The following is a 21,364-nucleotide window of genomic DNA, read 5'->3' on the forward strand; positions in this document are numbered from 1 at the left end:
CAGAGTTTCCGTGTAAATCTCTGAAATACGTGATTCAGACGGAACCCATGACGGAAGATTCCCTGTAATGAGGCAGATATAGGCCGGATGTGGATGCCGTCTGACCTGTGATCCCACGGTGTCAGTTTTTTTAGGCGTGCATAAAAGTGCGGTTGGCCACAGTTTTGTGCACTTCTAAAAAAAAGGACACCGCTAAACAGAGGCCAGACGGAGTCCAAAGTAACTCTGCTGCCTCATTACAGTGAATCGAACCCGCAGGGGTTTCATCTGAATTACATCACTTGGAAATTTAGATGGAAACCCCGATGTAAGTGCTCAGCCTAGAGCGCTGGATAAATGTTACGTCAAATGTTCCCAATAAAAGCTTCAACTCAGTCCTCAAAAAAAGCTAGTCCCCACTCAGTTCCGTCATCTGTTAAAAATATAAGGGACTTCCAAGTTACTGGTAGCAGAAAGGCTCTGGAAAAGCAAAATGGCCCTTGCTCCCCAAAAGAAATTCAGAAAATTTTGTGCTCCCAAATCCAAATGCCTATTCTACAATAATTTGTTCTCCAATTGTCAAATAGCGCTCCGTCCCTCCCAGATCTCGCCGTATGGCTAAGCGGTACGATACAGCCACATATGGGGTATTGCCACTTTTAGAAGAAATTGTGTGACACATTTCGGCACCATTTTTACCCATTGCCCTGTGTGAAAATGTAAAATCTGAGGGTAAAACATTTTTTTGACGTAAAAATATAATTACGTTTTCTTCACTGCCCAATGGTATAAAATTAAAAAAAATACTCACTACTTCCCTAGATGAATTCCTTGAGAGGTGTAGTTTACAAAATGGGGCCACTTGTGGGGGTTTCTGGTGTTTCGGCATGTCAGCGACTCTTCAAATGTGACATGGTGTCTGCAACCTATCCCAGCCAACATAGCGCTCCTTTCTCTTCCGAACCCTGCCGTAACCAAAGCAGTGGCTTTCCCCCACATATGGGGTATCGGCGTATTCAGGAGAAATTGCACAACAAATTTCATGGTGCAATTTCTCCTGTTATCCTTATGATAATGCAAAATTAGGGGATGAAAAACATTTTTTTGTGGGAAAAATGTGAAAATTTTATTTTTACAGCTCAATATTATAAACTTCTGTGAAGCACCTGAGGGTGCAAGGTGCTCACCACACATCTAGATAAGTTCCCTAAGGGGTCTAGTTTCCAAAATGGTGTCACTTGTGGGGGGGTTTCCACTGTTTAGGCACATCAGGAGCTCTCCAAACGCAACATGGCGTCTGCTAATTATTCAAACAAATTTTACATTCAAAAAGTCTAATGGCGCTCCTTCCCTTCAGAACCCTGCCGTGCGCCCAAACAGTGGTTTTCCCTCACATATGGGGTATCAGCGCGCTCATGAGAAATTGCACTACAAATTTTGGGGTCCATTTTTTCCTGTTACCCTTGTGAAAATAAAAAAATTGGGTCTAAAGTAACATTTTTGTGAAAAAAAAAGTTAAATGTTCATTTTTTTCTTCCACATTCCAAAAATTCCCGTGAAACACCTGAAGGGTTAATAAACTTCTTGAATGTGGTTTTGAGCACCTTGAGGGGTGCAGTTTTTAGAATGGTGTCACTTTTAGGTATTTTCTGTCATAAAGGCCCCTCAAAGTCACTTCAAATAAGATGTGGTCCCTAAAAAAATGTTTTTTGTAAATTTTGTTGGAAAAATGAGAAATCGCTGGTCAACTTTTAACCCTTATAGCTTCCTAACAAAAAAAAATTTTGGTTCCAAAATTGTGCTGATGTAAATTAGACATGTGGGAAATGTTATTTATTAACTATTTTGTGTGACATATCTCTCCGATTTAAGGGCATGAAAATTCAAAGTTTGAAAATTGCTAAATTTTCAAAATTTTCGCCAAATTTCCATTTTTTTCACAAATAAACGCAAGTGATATCGAAGAAATTTTACCACTATCATGAAGTACAATATGTCACAAAAAAACAAACTCAGAATCAGTGGGATCCGTTGAAGCGTTCCAGAGTAATTACTTCATAAAGTGACAGTGGTCAGAATTGAAAAAATTGGACTGGTCACGAAGGCAAAAACAGGCTCTGGCGCGAAGTGGTTAAAAATACAGTGGCTCAGATCAGTACTGCCATCCAGTCTGGCAGTATGGGTGTGTGTGCAGTTCAGCTGGAGTAATCGGCTCCCTGCTTCATGTAATTGGAAAGCACCACACCCTACTAAAGCTCGAAGCATATTGCTGGTAGCAGCCAGATGCTGCCTTGTTCTCCTCTGGTTCAGTCCTGTGTGCTCAGCTCCCGGCTTGTGTATTTGATTCTGTTGTGATCCTGGCCCGTTTACTGACTATTTATGGGTCTTCAGACTTTGTATTTTCTTTGCCCTCCTAGTTCTATCTAAAATCTGGGCCCCGCAAAGTAATTTGTTACCCAAAAACTAGGTTTTCTAAATTTAATTGAACATATAAAAACTTGTTGCTAAACTTCTAAGTCTATCATCTGAAAAAAATAAAAAAATGTTGAAAAAATAAAATGTGATGTTGGGAAAATTCTACCGACCTGAAATAGAAATACAGTAAATGTTATTTATTAGCTATTTTGTGTGGTATCACTATCTGATTAAGGAGCGTACAAATTTAAAGTTCGAAAATGACACATCTTTCCAAATTATTTAGCAATTTTCAAGCATTTTCAAATATAAATGCAAAATATATTAACAGCTTCACCCTCCAGCCTGTTTTCACCTTCATGACCAGGTCAAATTTTACAATTCTGACCAGTGTCAATTTATGTGGTAATAACTCTGGAATGCTTCAATGGATCCCACTGATTCGAAGAATGTTTTTTAAGTGACTTATTGTGCTTCATGATAGTGGTAAAATTTGTTCGATATGACTTATGAAAATACAGGAAATCTGGCGAAAATTTTGAAAATTTCACAATTTTCAAACTAATTTTTATGCCCTTAAACGAGAGAGCTATGTCATACAAAATAGTTAATATATAACATTTCCCACATGACTACTTTACATCAGAACAATTCTTGAAACATTTTTTTGTTAGGAAGTTAGAAGGATTAAAAGTTGACCAGCGATTTCTAATTTTTCCTACAAAATCATTTTTTAGGGACCACATCACATTTGAAGTGACTTTGAAGGGCCTATGTGACAGAAAATACCCAAAATTGACACCATTCCAAAAACTGCACCCCTCAAACTGTTCAAACCCACATTCAAGAAGTTTATTGACCCTTCCTGTGCTTCACAGGAATTAAAGCAATGTGGAAGGTAAAAATTACCATTTTACTTTTGTCCACAAAAATGTTCTTTTAGCCCCATATTTTTTATTTTCAGTAGGGTAACAGGAGAAAATGGACCGCAAAAATTGTTGCAAAATTTCTCCTGAGTACACAGATACTCCATATGTGGTGGAAAACTACTGTTAGGGCCCACAACAGGGCTCAGAAGGAAAGGAGCACTGTTAGACTTTTTGAACGCAAAATTGGCTGGACACGAGACAAGACGCCATTTCGCATTTGGAGAGTCCCTGATGTGCCTAAACAGTGGAAACAACCCACAAGTGACTACATTTTGGAAACTAGACCTCTAAAGGAATTTATCCAGATATGTGTCGAGCACCTTAAATCCACAGGTGCTTTACAGTAATTTATAACATTGAGCAGTGAAAATTAAAAATCACATTTTTCCACAAAAATGTTCTTTTAGCCCCATATTTTTTATTTTCAGTAGGGTAACTGGAGAAAATGGCCCCCAAAAATTATTGTTCTATTTCTCCTGAGTATGCAGATATCCCATATATGGGGAAAACTACTGTTTGGGCACACAGCAGGGTTCAGAAAGGAAGGAGTGACGTTTGGAATGCAAACTTAGATGGAATGGTCTGCGGGCGTCATCTTGCGTTTGGAGAGCTTCTGATGTGCATAAAGAATGGAATCCCCCCACAAGGGATTCTATATTGGAATTGATCTAGTGTTTTCCTGGCATGAATTTTATAAAGTGGTGGCATACGTAAGGTGGGTAGAGTGCATCAGGTTGGCATACGTGAGTTGTACAGAGTGCATCAGGTTGGCATACGTGAGTTGTGTAGAGTGCATCAGGTTGGCATATGTGAGTAATGTAGAGTGCATCAGGTTGGCGTATGTAAGTTGTGTACAGTGAATCACGTTGGCATATGTGACTTGTGCAAGTCAGAAATAAATTTAGTAGTCCATGGATGAGTGGTAGACTGAAACTGTCTTTCATACACAGACCAGGTTTGTTAGGGCAGGTGTCACACTAAATGTCTTTTCGTACCAATTTCTGTAACACACTTTGCCCTTTTTTGCGACCTTTCTCACTTTGAGGTTCCTGACTTCCAAATATTAAGGCCGTGATCACTGTCTCGTGGAACTGAAGGTACGTACCAGTCTGGCCTGCACTTCATGATACCAAGAAAGCATTATACAAAGCGGTCTGTACGATGTGCACGGCCAGCGTCTTGTACCACACCTTAGCTTTTCACATGGCACTGTAGGGGTGGAGGACTTGATCAGAGAGATCAACATACCTCATGTTCTTGTTGTTACCGAGGACACAGTCTGGTTTGGGGACCAGTGTAGTAGAACCTTGTACAGTAATGGGGATGTTGCCATCAAAATGTACAGTGGTCAAGAAAAGGAAAACCCTCTTGTACTTGACCACCAGCATGTTGTCGCTACATTGGCCTCTGCTTTCAGCCTTTCTGGGCAGCTGTTCAATTAGTGACCTAGGGAGTCCTAAACTTGTGGATGTACCCTGAGGTCCTCTCACACAGCTTGTAGATTTTAATTCTGTACCTAGCCCTCTTACTGGGTAGATATTGCTGGAATTTGAGCCTCCTCTTGAAATGTATTAGGGACTCACCTACACAGATGTTCCTTTGGGGAACATACACCTCAGCAAACTTGTAGCTGAAGTGATCAATGGCCGGCCTAACTTTGGAAAGTCGATCTAAGTTGGGGTCATCCTGGGGAGGACATTGTGCAAAAATTTGTGGATAGCCTCAAAGTGTGTATGGGGCATAGCCATGCAGAACAGTGGCATGTTAAATAAAACGCCAACACTCCAATATTGCAAATTCCTGGCTTCTTCACTATACCCGTGTGAAGAACAAGGCCCCAAAACTTCAACATTTCTACAGCGTCTACAGGGGTCCAGTTAGCAAATGATGAAGTGGGATTTTGGGATAAAAATTTATGGATGTACAAATTTGTCTGGGACACCATGAGATCTACAAAATTGTCAGATAAAAAGATTTTGAAAATGTCAATTTCTGTGAAGCCAGTAATGTCAAATTGGATTCCTGATTGCACCACAAAATCAGGAATCTGTGGCTCATAATTTTCAGGAGGTGAGGTCCATAGGGGAACACTAACAGTGGGCGCTATCTCATTTTCTGTCCTGGTGCATCTGCATGGTGGTTTGGCATCACTTGATGAAGAGGAGGAGGAATAGGAAAAATAAAGGAAGGTGGCATCCTCTCCCTCACTATCAGTGTTGAAGGCAAGGAAGGAATACTCCTCCTCCACTAAATACCGGGTTTGGGATGAGTGGAACATTTTTTCACATGAGTGGAGTTTTATTTAGGGGTGTGTGAGAGTTTTTGGTATAAACTTTTTTTTAATGAAATTTAGAACAGAAGAAAGGGAAAAAAAAAGAATAGAAAAATAGAATAAAATAATCTAGAAAAAGATAAAAATAAAAAAGAGAATAGAAATATTTGGTAAAATAAAAAGGTACTGAACGGACGACAGTAAAAACAATTACTGAGCACCCGCAACTAAATTAATGATATGCAGTAGAAAAACCTGTAATATAACTACTATAAGAATTTTCCACAAAATTTTTCAAACAATTACTAGATGGACGACAGTAAAAACAAATTACTGAGCGCCCGCAACTATCTGACGCGGATTGTGATTATCGTATAGTAAAAAATATTGTCGTATAAACGATTTACTACAGTATATCTTTACTCTGGGTTACACGGTCCCTAATCTAGCTCTATCAACTAATCTAAATAATTTTTTTATTCGATTCTATTTTCACACACAAAAAAAACAACTTGATGTTGATCAGTGATGTTCGTCACTGACCAGCGCTCAACGGTTGTAGGACGCATGCATAATTGTGGTGTAAAAAGGGGAAAAAAAAAAGTCCTGGAAAAAAGCGAGCATGGGTGCCGATCAGTGATTTGCATCACTGATCAGCACTTGACGCCTCCAGGACTCACGCAAAAGAAAAACACTGCCAAAAATCGGGCGATCAAGCACTTATCAGCGTTCGGGAGCAGAAATGGTGGTGGTGAAGAAGGGGTTAGGGAGAGAGGAGAAAAAGGGTGGGTGAGGGGTATTCGAGTGGTTTGACGCCACCGCATTTATTCTTAATTATGACAGATATATTATTCAGTAGGCCCAGAGACATGAGCAACTGTTCATATGAGCCTGACTGTTAACTCTTGTTATAGGTTGAATTGATGTTTTTTGATTTGTTTAATGCTTGCTGACTACCTATTGTATCAGTCCCTGCAGTTTGTTGTTCTGCAAACACTAAAGGACAAAATATGCAGGTTAATTCAACACTCGAACAATGAGAGATGTCCTCCTCCCACCTCCCCCCAAACCAGTGAATGATGCCATGAAGGACAACTGTGGGTATGTGAGACTCTAGAGGATTGCAGCCAAGGCACCATGGCTCCAACCAGAAGAATACAGATCTGATTCACTGACTATCACTGAACCTACGGAGATGTTTGGAGAACCCATGCTGGGACAATCAAGTGACCTGACCACATACCTTAATGGACTATCAGCTACCTAAGCTTGCTGCTAACTTCTCTTTGTGGGTGCCTGCCAAAAGACCGGTGCCACTGGTTGAGGCAGTTGGCCCCGAAGCCCCAAACTTGCAGATGTTCTAAGCAAAAGGTTGAGACTCTGTCACTTGCACCATCTTGTGTACTGGTGGGACTGAACTATATGTAATTGACTGCTGGTGATCCAATAAATTATCACCTCATTGTGTTGCCCTCACCCTGGGTTGTCTGAGTAGTATTCTACCCACAGGGAAGGAGAAGGGATGTTCAGTGAGATAAGTCCTGATCCATGCAGTCTTTCTGAACACAGCCAGGCTAGCGAAACGAGAGCACTCACTAACCCTCATGTCTCCACAGGGGGATTAGGAAAAAGCTGGGGACAGGAACAGTTTAGAAAAGGATGAGAAACTTCTTCTTTTAAGAACAGCAGCTGCAATGATGGCACAAGTAAAAATAGTCTCTGGCACCACAAGTCCCAGCAGATCCAGCAGCAGAACAGCACAGTGACCGCCCTGCAACATCTCCTACCTGGAATGAGGAAGTGCAGGGCGGTCACTGTGAGGTCACACCGTGTCTTTGCTCACTGATTGGTGCAGTCTGCGTCATCATCCACCCGCAACAATCAGTGCTGGAGCTGGTGATGCTACCGTTGCCAAGCTCCATTGTATGATCGGTGCTCCTACTGCACCAATCATAACTGGACCTCAGTGTTTCAGGAAATGAAATTGCCAGAAATACTGAAATTGCTGTGACTGGCTTTTCAGAATTGAACAGCGAATCACAGCAATCGTAGTTGCGAGAGGGGGCAGCACCACTCCCTGTGGCTACGAGTCCCGATGCCCTGCTGGCAATAAAAGCAGGCAACTTAATGCGATCACCGTGCATTTAGACACGGTGGTCGCATGAATGACATGACGTATATAAACTGCATTGGTTGGGAAGTTCATCTCTTCAATGACGTATATATACTTCAAATGTCGTGAAAAGAATATTCTAAAACTACCAGAAACAAAGTACAATGTGTAAAAGAAAAAAAATATTCCAGAATCACTGGAATCAGAAGAAGAATCCAAAGTTATCACCACATAAAGTGACACATGTCAGATTTGAAAAATGGGGCCTGGTTAGGAGCAAAAAACTGGCTGCGGGAAGTGGATAAGTCACGGTATCTTAGGTGCAAACTACTGGAGTCAAAAACTGTGACTATAGACAATAACATCTACTGAAATGATCGTCTTCATGAGAGAAAAAATTAGGAATTAGTGGTCAAACCTCTCTGGGGTAATTAGAGTACGTGGCTTGGGGGCTCTTGAAATCTAAACTATCGTAAGGGCCAATATTTTCTGTCAGATGAGTTTCTTGAAGAAATATTAGACATTTAAAGAGAACTTTTTAAAACCGCGCAGAGCTGAGGCGTCTTAAATTTAGATCTCAGGAATTTGGCAGAAGCAATTATTATCCTCCACTTTCTCTTAAAGAACAATCTCAATACTTTTCTTCAAGTGATTTTCTAACTTGTCAGCACATTCTACATACGCTGGCATTTGGCTTTTTAGTTTACAGATCTGGCAGGTAAGGGTCCGCATCTTCTAATTAAAGGAGGTAGGTGGATCCTCCAGGTTGTAAGCTCTATAGAGGAAAGGCGTTCAATATCCAAAGTAACTTGAACAGTTTCGGGTGAAAAAGAATGTGGTGGTTTAGCGGTAAAATAGTGATCACATAATTGCAATATGGCCGGCCTACACCACTGATACAGGAGAAAAGCAGGTGTCAGAATTCCGTAGTTATTCTATGGATTGACCACTAGTGGCTGCTATTATTCACTTTCATAAATGTGCTGCATTTCCACTCCTTACCACTAGAGGCTTCTATTGTGTTTCTGCAATTTCCCTTTACTAAGATGGCCGTTGTTGAACCTGTGGAAGCCATCTTATTTTGTTTTTGGGCCTACATATAGCCACATGGAACTCACTCAATGGTTGAGTATTGTATCAAGCCTATAGTCTAGTTCCAGTCTCCAGCTCCTGAGAACTGTCTTAGTCCATGTTCAGTATTTTCTCAGTATTTTACATCAGTATTTTTAAGCCAAAACCAGAAATGGAACAATCAGAGGAAAAATAATATAAACACGTGTACCACTTATGCATTTTTTTATCCACTCCTGGTTTTGGCTTACAAATACTGAAATACTGAACATGTGAACGTTGCCTTGCCCAGACTGCTCCCACTCCCCTCTTCTCTTGTCCCTATGATTCCTAGTGCTGATTCCAAGAACTGGAACTGCCGCTTGCTGTTCCCTACTGGTGCTCTTCTGGCCATTGGATTGCAGCTGTGCTCCACCATTATCATGACAGCCAATGACTGAGAAGAATCTGTGACTTTCTACATTTAGTGGTTACAACTCACCTGGGTAGTCATATGTAGGAATCTCCTCTTCACACTGCTCATCACCGCTCACATATGCCTCTGTAGTATTAATATGGGTCAGGTCTTCACCCTGAAACAAATATTGTAAAAGTCACAGACAGATTGAGAAGTCACATCTATGATTAGCTCTAATCCTGCCATCTCCACCGTTCTCATTACACAAGTATAAAACATATAATACTGGTGGATAAAACAAGACTGAACACAAGACCTTCACAGCCGTCTACACATCATAGGGGAGATCTTATGACATCTTCTCTCTATCTACCTGATGATCCTGAGGAACATTGGGATCTTCTTGTTTACAGTCCTGTGGAAGAAGAGGATGGGGACATCTCTCTGGTGTTGTCCTCTTACGGGACAGAACTGGAGGAAACACATACAGGGACTGAATTAATTTTTTACATACAGATAATTATAGGCCGTGTGTATTTAGTCCTGTCTATTACCTGGTGATGTGAGGGGCTGGGGAGCCTCCATCATGACGTCCTTGTACAGATCTTTGTGTCCTTCTAAATACTTCCACTCCTCCATGGAGAAATAGACGGTGACGTCCTGACGTCTTATAGGAACCTGACACATACAATGATGCCGTCATTTCCTGATCCCTTCATTGTGTTACTGTATCAAGTCCCAGCATTCCCAGCAGTGTCACCTCTCCAGTCAGCAGCTCAATCATCTTGTAGGTGAGTTCTAGGATCTTCTGGTCATTGATGTCCTCATGTATCAGGGAGTGAGGTGGAGGCCTCGTGATTGGGCTCAGGGGTCTTCCCCATCCCTCAGACACAGGGGTCTGACAGCGCTCACTAGAGGTCTTCTTCACTACTGTGTAATCCTGGTTACGGAAAGACACATTAATAAATCTCACTACAGACATTTCCAGAGTCCTCACCTCTCCAGTTCTGTCCATCTGTTATTCCCATAGATAAGAATGATGTAATGTGATGTCATCAGGATCTCTCACCTCTCCAGTAAGCCGGAAGAGGATCTCTAGGGTGAGATGTAATATCCTCCCAGCCAGCTTGTCCCTGTTCCTATCCATTCTTGACAGGTAAATCTGAAAAATCCTCTTGTAGAGAAGATCTCCACTGTGAGGTTCCGATATTGTAGGGACCTGAATGGGAAGAAGATGACGATGTAACATCATAAAGGATACAAAGTAATAATACAATTACTGTAGATAATAACGGAAACATATGAGGGGATTTATTATTTTACAGCATTTAGTTTTCTTCTTTACATCTACTAATAAAACCTATATATTTTAAGCCACAGACAACAAGCAGTTTCTTCCTCGGAATCTGCAGCTGAATACGTTTCTCATAGACTCATCTTCCATAACACTAATTCTCGTCTCATTTACCAACACTAGAATTGGCACTAGCAATACTGCAGGAGATATTCATTACAAGTGACATGAAAAATAACTACTGTATCTTTCGGACTATAAGAGTCACCTAGGTTTTAGAGGAAGAAAATAGAAAAAAAATGAAAGCAAAAAATGTGGTCATGATGCCCTGTTATAGGGGAGTGGGTCTGCCGCTGACACTGTTATAGGGGTAATGTCCCCCAATTCTATATCCCCCATCTTGGTATATATGACCCCCCTTCCCATTACATGTGGCCTCCATTCCCATCCTGGTATAGATAGTCCCCTATCCTGTAAGCATGGCACCCTCATCTCCATTCTAGTACGCATGGCACCCCCATCCCCATCCTGGTATACATGGCACCCCCATCCTGGTATGCATGGCATCCCAATCCCCATCCCCGTGCACACAAAAAAGTAAAAAGGATTCTACTGACCTTTCTTCCCTTTGCTCCAGCGCGGCATCCTGTTATTCTGCCAGCAGCTGATCTCAGCATGTGAGCCACACATGACGACACTGCCATGCGCCCTCTGACACTGAGATCAGCCGCCGGAATAGTCACTGCTCCCCACGCCTAGACTATGGACATGGAGAGCAGTGACTATTTGTTCAACTTATCAGCACCCACAATATGAACCTCAGCCACGGCTCCTGCAGCGGCCTGCTGATCACGAGTGCCCGCTATAAAAGAGCATGAATATTCACTACTCTCCACGCCAATGGGAGTGGGGAGTAGTGAATATTCATGCTCTTTAATAGTGGGTCCCTGTGACTGCTATTAAAGACCAGAATGCCCCCACAAGTGAGCCCACTTTGGAAATTATTCCCCTTTGGGAATTTATCTACAGGTGTGTTGAGGATTTTAACTTCATGGGTGTTTTCCAGAAACAAGCAGCAGTGGATGTTGTGGAGTGAAAATTGCAGACTGCCGTTGTAGTGACCAGTACGTTGTGCCCAGCTTGTGCTTCTGGAGACACGCACCCATAAATTAGGCGGGCTCTCAACGCTACAGAAATGCCAAACATGTGGATGCTAACTGCGGTTCAGGTACACTGTGGGGCTCTGAAGGGAGAGAGGCATTTGTATTTGGGAACACAGAATTTGCTGAATTTATTTTGGGGGGCAAGGGCCATTTCACTTTTCCAGAGCTTTTGTGCTACTAGTAAAGTGGAAGCCCCTTATATTTCCGTTAACAGATGATGGATCTGAGTGGAGACTTGCTTTTTTTGTGGATTGAGTGGAAGCTTTTATTGTGATCCAAAATGTTATGTAAAATGTTCCCATTTATCCTGTGCTCTACGCTGAGCACTGACATCGGGGTTTTCATTTAAATCTCCGAGTGATGTAATTCAGATGAAATCCCCGAAGGATCCATTTACTTTCATGAGGCAGCAGAGTTACTCTGGAATCCATCTGGCCTCTGTTCAGCGGTGTCCTTTTTTTGAGAGGTGCACAAAACTGAGGCCGACAGCACTTTTATGCACGCCTAATAAAAATACGGACACTGTGGGATCATATTCCAGATGATGAGTTTTACAAGGAAACCCCGGTGTAAACGCTCAGCGCAGGATAAATGTGGGCCAAGCCATACTGCAATATATGGGAGGCAGAATGAACAAATCAACAGCAGGTGAAGAATTGGTTTTAAAGTGATTAGACGACTTTATTCTTCGGGTCGGTGCAATTACAGCAATGCCAGATGTATATCTTTATTTCACGTTTGTCTGCCATCACACAATAAAAGATGCTTTTTTTTTTGCAAAACAAGATTTTCCATCATATTTTGAGAGCTATAATTTTTCCATATTTCAGCCGACAGTCATGTGCCAACTTGCTCTTTGTGGGACGTGTTGACGTTTTTATTGGTACCATTTTTGGCCACATGACATTTTTTGATCGCTTTCTATTCTGATTTTTGGGAAGGAGAATAAATAAAAAACAACAATTCAGGAATTTTTTTTTTTTTTATGCTGTTCCGCGTATGGTAAAATTGTTGAGGCAGCTTTATTCTTCGGGTCAGTACGAATACAGTGATACCACATTTATTTAGTTTTTTTGTGTTTTGGAGCTTTTACACAAAAACTATTTTGTAGAAAAAATTATTATTTTTGCATTGCTTTATTCTAGCAGCTATAACTTTTACTTTTTCGGCTGATGGAGCTGTATGGCAGCTTGTTTTTTTGCGGGACTATTACTGTTATTTACATTCGGCTTTTTTATTGGGTTTTATTCTACTTTTTGTTTAGCAGTATGATGATAAAGCATAATTTTTCATAATAATATTTATCGGTACAATAGATATACAGTATATATGCATATATAGATTTTATTTTTTTTTATTATTTTATGATTTTTCAAAAAGTTTTTGCAACTTTTTTTTACTTTGTCCCACTATGGGACTTTCACTTTCTGCAGGCTGATTGCTGTTATAAGGCATAGCAATGCAGGAGCACTGCTATGCCTTATAACTGTCAGCCCTGCAGACACATGTCAGTTAGATCATGCACTGCTAATGATGTAACTACCTTGAGAGTGCCTGGTGACCCAGATGTCAACATCAGGTAACCATGGCAAAGATCGAGCCCCCCGCGATGATGTTGTGGGGACACCGATCCAAGAGCAGAGGAGCCTGCTCACTAAATGCTGCGATCACAGCATTTAGGGAGTTAAAGGTCCGGGCACTGCTCCTGGCACTGAGAGCCGGGTGTCAGCTGGCAGAATCAGCTGACACCAGGCGGTGATTGCAAAATCACCATGACATATCCATACGTCCAAGGTCGTTAAGTACCGGGCGACCTGGACGTATGTACTACTGGAGTACTCTGCACGCACTACCTGTATAAATTGCACCTGTCCACACACCTAATCAATCACACTCCAACCTCTCCACAATGCCTAAGACCAAAGATCTGTCTAAGGACACAAAGTACAAAATTGTAGACCTGCAAAAGGATGGGATGAGTTTCAGGACAATAGGCAAGCAGCTTGGTGAGAAGGCAACAACTGTTGGCACAATTATTAGAAAATGGAAGAAACACAAGATGACTGTCAATCTTCCTTGGTCTGGGGCTCCAAGCAAGATCTCAACTTGTGGAGTAAAGAGGATTCTGAGAAAGGTCAGGAATCAGCCCAGACCTACACAGGAGGACCTGGTGAATAACTTGAAGACAGCTGGGACCACAGTCTCAAACATTACCGTTAGTAACACACTAAACCGTCATGGATTAAAATCTTGCAGGACACGCAAGGTCCCCCTGCTCACGCCAGCACATGTCCAGGCCCATTTGAAGTTCGCCAATGACTATCTGGATGATCCACATGAGGCATGGGAGAAGGTCATGTAGTCAGATGAGACCAAAATAGAACTTTTTGGCATCAACTCCACACGCCGTGTTTGGAAGAAGAAGAAGAATGGGTACAACCCCAAGAACACTGTCCCAGCCATGAAGCATGGTGGGGGAAACATCATACTTTGCGGATGCTTTTCTGCAAAGGGGACAAGACGACTGCATCGTATTGACGAGAGGATGGATGGGGTCATATATCAAGTGATTTTGGCCAACAACCTCCTTCCCTCAGTAAAAGCATTGAAAATGGGTTCTGGCCGGGTCTTCTAGCACGACAATGACCCGAAACACACAGCCAGGGCCAACTAAGGAGTGGCTCCATAAGAAGCATTTTAAGGTCCTGGAGTGGCCTTGCCTGTCTCTAGATCTGAACCCAATAGAAAATCTTTGGAGGGAGCTGAAACACAATGTTGCCCTGTGATAGCCCCGAAAACTGAAAGATCTGGAGAAGATCTGTATGGAGGATTGGGCCAAAATCCCTGCTGCAGTGTGTGCAAAGTTGGTCAAGAACTACAGGAAACGTCTGACCTCTGTAATTGCAAACAAAGGTTTCTGTACCAAATATTAAGTTCTGTTCTATTGTATCAAATAGTTATTTCATGCAATAAAATGCAAATTAATTATGTAAAAATAAAATGTGATTTTCTGGATTTATTTTAAAGATTCAGTCTCTCACAACTGAAGTGGACCTATGACAAAAATTACAGACCTTTCCATTCTTTGTAGGTGGGGAAACTTTCAAAATCGACAGTGTATCAAATAAATACTTATTTTCCCCACTGTATATCTGAGGTAATAAAAGACAACATCCTTTATTTTAATTGGGGCACACAGAGAGGGGGAGTCCTGTGTTCCCCATCGACACATCCAAATATATCACCATGACATCCGAGACCTAACTATGGAGTCGTAGAATGATGTCATTACAATTATGAAGCAAAAACAAACAAGATAAAATACAGCTACATTCACTAAAAAGATAAAAAGTTCTACTTCTGGAATAATCTGTCCCCAGAATGTCTCCATTACAATGTACAGCTCATACCGCAGATAACAGCCCCTCATACATCTATAGCACCGACCCGGATCCACATCTCCAGACTGGGGAACTGATCCAGGAAGTTGATGCGGTATCCCGGGGTCATCTGTATCTGTATCAGGAATGATGTGAAGCGAGTATGGCGATAGTGGTACTGTGGGAACATTATACTGTGAGTGGAGATGGTGGTACTGTGGGGGCATTATACTGTGTGGGGGGGGTGTCGGTGCTGTGGGAACATTATACTGTGTGTGGGGGATGTCGGTAATGTGTGAACATTACACTGTGTGTGGGGGGATGAAGGTACTGTGCAAAACCTATACTGTGTGTGGAGATGGCGGTACTGTGGGGGCATTATACTGTTTGTGTGGGGGGATGTCGGTGCTGTGGGAACATTAAACTGTGTGTGGGGAATGGCGGTACTGTGGGAACATTATACTGTGTGTGAGGGGGATGGTGGTACTGTGGGAACATTATACTGTGTGTGGGGGGATGGCGGTACTGTGGGAACATTATACGGTGTGGGGGATGGCGGTACTGTGGGAACATTATACTGTGTGGGGAGATGGCGGTACTGTGGGAACATTATACTGTGTGTAGGGGGGATGGTGGTACTGTGGGAACATTATACTGTGTGTGGGAAGCACACACAAAAGGTCAATCTACTGTGTGAGTAATAGGTGATTACTTAAAAAAGAAAAAGGGACAAAAACGTCATGATTTTTATTAAGTGGCAACACAAAAGCACCAAAATAGTCTCAGTATTGTAAGGCAGCGCTAGTCGTCATACTGGGGGATACTCGCTGCACCGGGTCAATTAAAGCACGCCAGCCACGTTTTTCAGTTTTCACACTTCAGCAGTTTATTACACTTCATAACTGCTTATCACACAGTCCATCTTAGTGGCTCACCGGCATATTACACACATAACATTCGGGAGCCTTTTCCAGCGACAGTCACGTCCACTTGGCTCTAGTTACAGCCCTCAGCTAGGCAACAACATAAGTGTCCATATAACGCAGTGTTTTTACCTTTGGCGGGGTTTAGCTGCTTCAGGGTTATTCTGCCACCACTGTGGCTTTACGGCTTCCCAGATGGGGGTCTCCAGCCCTCGTACCATCCAAGGCTATTGGTATGCTTACACAGCCAACATCCAGCCTCCGCCTTTCAGGCTTCAATAGGCCTCACTAGGCCTCACACTCCAGCGGTGTCCCTCACAGGAACAGGCCTCACGCCTTACACACACACCACTGTGTCAAGACTACCAGGGTTTATATATCCTGTAGTACACCCCACAGGACCTGTGCTGATGTCACAGTCATGTGATCAGACATTCTGTGCATACAGGACCTGTGCTATGTCACAGTCATGTGACCAGTCACCTGAGGGGGAAGGTACATGGTCAGCCCAAAACACACCCTGGATCATTACAGTAATGCCAAGCAAGCCGCTGCATTACAGTAGTGAAGGGGTTAATGTCCCCTGTGCCCAGTAATGTGGAATCTCCACATACCTCTACCTGCAGAGCTGCATAATAGATATGTTTTTTTTGTGATTACAAAACCTGTGATGATGTCACAGTTATGGGACAATTAAGCAGTGGGTATTGGCACATTTTTGCCATGTCCCTGACCACACCTCATTGTCGCCCATTTACCATTTCTTTCTACCCTGGCAGGAAGAGATGTCGGGGGGGGGGGTGTCGTGGCAGTGAGGGACCATTCAGCAGACATCTGAGACTGCAGGGCATAGACCCAAATCCGGGACTGTCCACGGTATCCAAAGAACATACCTCCCAACTTTTGAGGAACAAGGAAGATCCAGCTGAACAATCTTCTAAAATCCATAGTTTATTGGGTCATGAAAAAATACATAAAAAGTCCACCTTGGAGAAGGAACAGCAAACGCGTTTCGAACTATAAGTTCTTAATCATTGCAATGGAGGATACTCAGTAGAAGTCTTCCAGGCAATTGGATGAGGAACGTACGATTGTGGAGGAAAGAAGGAGGTCTCGGGAGGACTGGAGTTTACGTGGTGGGAAATATCGGGAGATTAGTTCAGAGATATATGGGGAGACAGATTATGGATGGCTTTCAAGGTCATTGTTAGTAGCTTGAAGAGGATATGTTGTGGAATTGGGAGGCAATGAAGGGATTTGCACAGGGTAGAAACAGAGAAGTAGCTCAGAGAGAGGTGGATTAGTCGAGCAGCAAAGTTAAAGACAGACTGGAGAGGTGCGATGATGCAATGGGGGACGATGTGATGATGGATGATGAGGTCTTAGACCCTACATGGAGTCAAGGCTATCCAAGTGACGTGGACAGTTCGGAGGAAGACGTGGTAGTCACGTTGCTCCAGCTGCACAGCAAAAGAGGAAGCAGGGTGCAAAAGCACAGTGGTCGGCCCCTAGCCAGTACATCGGCTGCAACTGCCCACCGCGCCGACAAACTAAGCACACTAAAACAAGCTCAAAGGAGCTCCCTGACAAGACATGGGTGGTTTCCACGCTGTGCCATCAGAGACTCAAGCAAGACATAAATGTTTTTAACTCGAGCACAACCTGCATTACGAGGCATCTGAATGCAAAGCATGAGCTGCTGTCACGGGTGTGTCAGAGGTGACAGTCGCCCTGCAGTTGGTTGCAGGAGATCTCTACATTTGGCATTACAGACATCTTCTTAGAGGCTGTCTCTAGGAACCAGCGGCTACTTCCCTCTGGCTAATTAACACCCTGCCTGGGTATATAAATACCTGCTGTGTTTCAGAGGGAGTTGCCGGCAATATTCATTACTACTTGTGAAGGCTTAGCAAGAGCAGTACTTCGTCCTCTCTGGAGCTTGAGGACGTGTGCGCATTTGTCTGGAGTCGTCTAAAGCTAAGCAATTTCCCCCTGTTGGTCTACCCTTGTTGTCTATAGTGTTTAGTGAGATCGACTAGTGCTCATCTCCTCCCTTCCCCAGCTTTAGCCATACGCCAGGGAAAGACAAGGCCAGGCACAGGTGCGGCGATTGGTGAAGAGTCAATATAGGGTCGATAGTTGAGACAGGGTGACACTAGACTAAACTAGGAGGTCTCCTAGTGTTCACGCTCACTGACTCATATGTGATGTACCAACAAGGTGGACCTCCACCTTGCAAATGCTGGAGAGACTGTGCGTTACTATCCCACTTTTATGCCTCCTTGCAAACAAGCTTCAGGCAATGATGGGTGAGGCGGTGGCATAAGAGCAAGAGGAGGAGGAACAGGGACCATTCACACCATTATCAGGCCAGTCATGCACACGTGGCTCGGAGAGTGGATTCCCGTACCAACAGTGACCAGATATACAACTGTCTAGCAAGGGGACAGGTTTGTAGGAGGAGGAACCGTGCTCACAGCAGGATGGCACTCAAAGCAGAACACGGCAATCACTGGCGCATGGCTGGGGGGATACAGACGATACGCCTCCCACTGCGGGCAGCTAATTTTTGCCTCTGGGCAGCCTCGCACACATGAGCCACTACATGCTGCTGTGTCTGCGCAACGACCGCTGAGTTGACTGGATTGTTATCAGTGCTGATTACTGGGTGGCTACCCTGCTGGATCCCTGCTACAAGGACAACGTACCATCTTTACTTACAGGGCTGAGGAGTCGGAGTCCACAGGCACATCAGCCAGTCTACAGGCAACGTGGGCAAGCTCACATTTATTAAAATTAACCAGGCGTGGATTCTACAGGACTTTGGCTGAATAGAGGCGTGCACCCACCCAGTGTTATACTTCACTGCAGTTTGATCATTCTATTTGCCATTCTCAATGTTTTGGGGCCTCCAAAAATTGAAATAAAAAAAACACAACAAGAGGCTGTTTTGCAGAGTACCCCACAGAGGCTTTTTTGATGAGTACACACAGGCTTTTTCACAGAGTACTTTCACAAATACAGGTGCAGAATACAACTGCCAGTGGTCATTAAATCAGTTAATTTTGCCTTCCTTTGGGAATCTATGTCTATAATTGACCATAAACAGTCTGAATCTGTCAATGAATGCATGGAAAGAAGCTAGCATATTGTGGACTATGGAAGAGATGTATGTGACCAGAAGGAACACTCATTTCCATCAGGTGATACTCATATGAGACAACATGAAACAGAACAAGATGGCAAAAAAACAACAACTTTATTTGGCCTCCAAAAAAATTTGAGACAATTTTAAAAAGACTGAATTGGATTGGAAAAAGATTGGAAGATGAGGCACACTCCCACGACTACCAGGCTGTTATGGCACTTTGCACAAGGCAGAGACAGGCTTTTTGGTGCAGTACTCCCACAGACATGGGTGCAGAGTGCACAATGGGTTTTTGGCATGGTACTCCCAGAGACACAGGAGCACAGCAAAAAAAAAAAAAAAGTGTTTTTTTTTTTTAGGCACAGAACTCCCACAAATAGGTGTAGTAATATATGATCAGCTCTAATCCTCATTACACAAGTATAAAACATATAATACTGGTGGATAAAATAAGACTGAACACAAGACCTTCACAGCCGTCTACAAATTATAGGAGAGATCTCATGATACCTTCCTTCCACCTACCTGATGATCCTGAGGAACATTAGGATTTTCTTGATTACAGTCCTGTGGAAGAAGAGGATGGGGACATCTCTCTGCTGTTGTCATCTTACTGGATAGAACTGGAGGAAACATATACAGGGGCAGAATTCATTCTTTACATACAGATAGATAATTATAGGCCGTGTGAATTTAGTTCTATTACCTGGTGATGTGAGGGGCTGGGGAACCTCCATCATGATGTCCATGTACAGATCTTTGTGTTCTTCTAAATACTCCCACTCCTCCATGGAGAAATAGATGGAGACATCCTGACACCTTACAGGAACCTGACACATACAATGATACCATCATTGCCCCATCCCTTCATAGTGTTACTTTAGAATGTCCCAGCATTCCCAGCAGTGTCACCTCTCCAGTCAGCAGCTCAATCATCTTGTAGGTGAGTTCTAGGATATTCTGGTCATTGATGTCCTCATGTATCAGGGGGTTAGGTGGAGGCCTCGTGATTGGGCTCAGGGGTCTTCCCCGTCCCTCAGACACAGGGGCCTGACAGCGCTCACTAGAGGTCTTCTTCACTACTGTGTAATCCTGGTTATGGAGAGACACATTAATAAATCTCACTACAGGTGTTTCCAGAGTCCTCACCTCTCCAGTTCTGTCCATCTGTTATTCCCATAGATAAGAATGATGTAATGTGACGTCATCAGAATCTCTCACCTCTCCAGTAAGGCGGAAGAGGATGTCTAGGGTGAGGTGTAATATCCTCTCCGCCATCTTGTCTCTGTCCATATTCATCCTTGATGGGTAAATCTGAAAAATCCTCTTATATAGAAGTTCCGATATTGTAGTGATCTGAATGGGAAGAACATGTAATGCCGATGTAATATCATAAAGAATCCTGTGTAATAATACAATTACTGGAGATAAAAATGCTATGTTCACACAAGTTGTGTTTTGCTGTGTATTTTGCAGCAGATTTTCATGCAAATTTTCAGCTGCGTCCTGCAGTACCAGCAAAGTCTATGAGAAACCAGAATTCTCTGTTCACACATGTTGCTTTTTGCTTACTGCGTATTTTCTGGCTTGGTTGTGTTTTTGGAAAACATGTCACTTTTTTCAGCGTTTTCGCAGAGTTTTTTCACCATAGGAAGTAATGGGTGGTGAAAAAAACGCTGCAAAAACGCAGGAAGAAACACATCTGTGTATTTTCATCCTATTTGATGGCAAAAAAAGAAGCATGGCTTAATCAGTTATAAGAAGGCTGCCGGTGGCTATTCCGCAGTGTCAGGGCCGCAAGCTGGTACACATCGTGGGCACATACCCGGATTCTCCCTGTAGAATAGAAATCCATACATTGCACACAGCAGTATATTCCTATCAGTTCTATCAGCCTATAGTCATAGTCTGCAGTACAGATCAAGTATATGAAATCCTCCTCATTATACCACTGGAACTTGTCGCTCAACACACTAAAGCTCCCATCTATCTGTAATGTGAAGGTTGTGAGTTCAAGACCTGAGTAGACGCTGAAAAAAGGGAAATTTTTAATTGCTTATTATTATTTTTAATACTTTTAGGCTACATTACCATGATCAGGAACAGCAGCGCTTTGGACGCAGCGTATTCTCACTGTGTTCTAATCACGCAGGTAAATCCACATGTGTTCACTGAACCATGTGGAGTTACGACATCCAATATGATTCTATTGTGGAAATTTCATAGTGGAGACCAGCGTCTACGCAACAGAAAGGGACGTGCTGCGGCTTGTAAATCCGA

At 42.9% G+C, this 21,364-nt stretch overlaps 1 pseudogene; it reads right to left on the reverse strand.

Annotated features, from left to right (window-relative positions):
- Positions 1–21,364, reverse strand: part of LOC141270615 (uncharacterized) — a 31,654-nt pseudogene that overhangs the window by 4,952 nt on the left and 5,338 nt on the right.

This window comes from Phyllobates terribilis, unplaced genomic scaffold, assembly GCF_046119375.1.
Source record: "Phyllobates terribilis strain yellow unplaced genomic scaffold, ASM4611937v1 Scaffold_5__5_contigs__length_657084704, whole genome shotgun sequence".
In the NCBI taxonomy this organism is placed as follows: Eukaryota; Metazoa; Chordata; class Amphibia; order Anura; family Dendrobatidae; genus Phyllobates; species Phyllobates terribilis.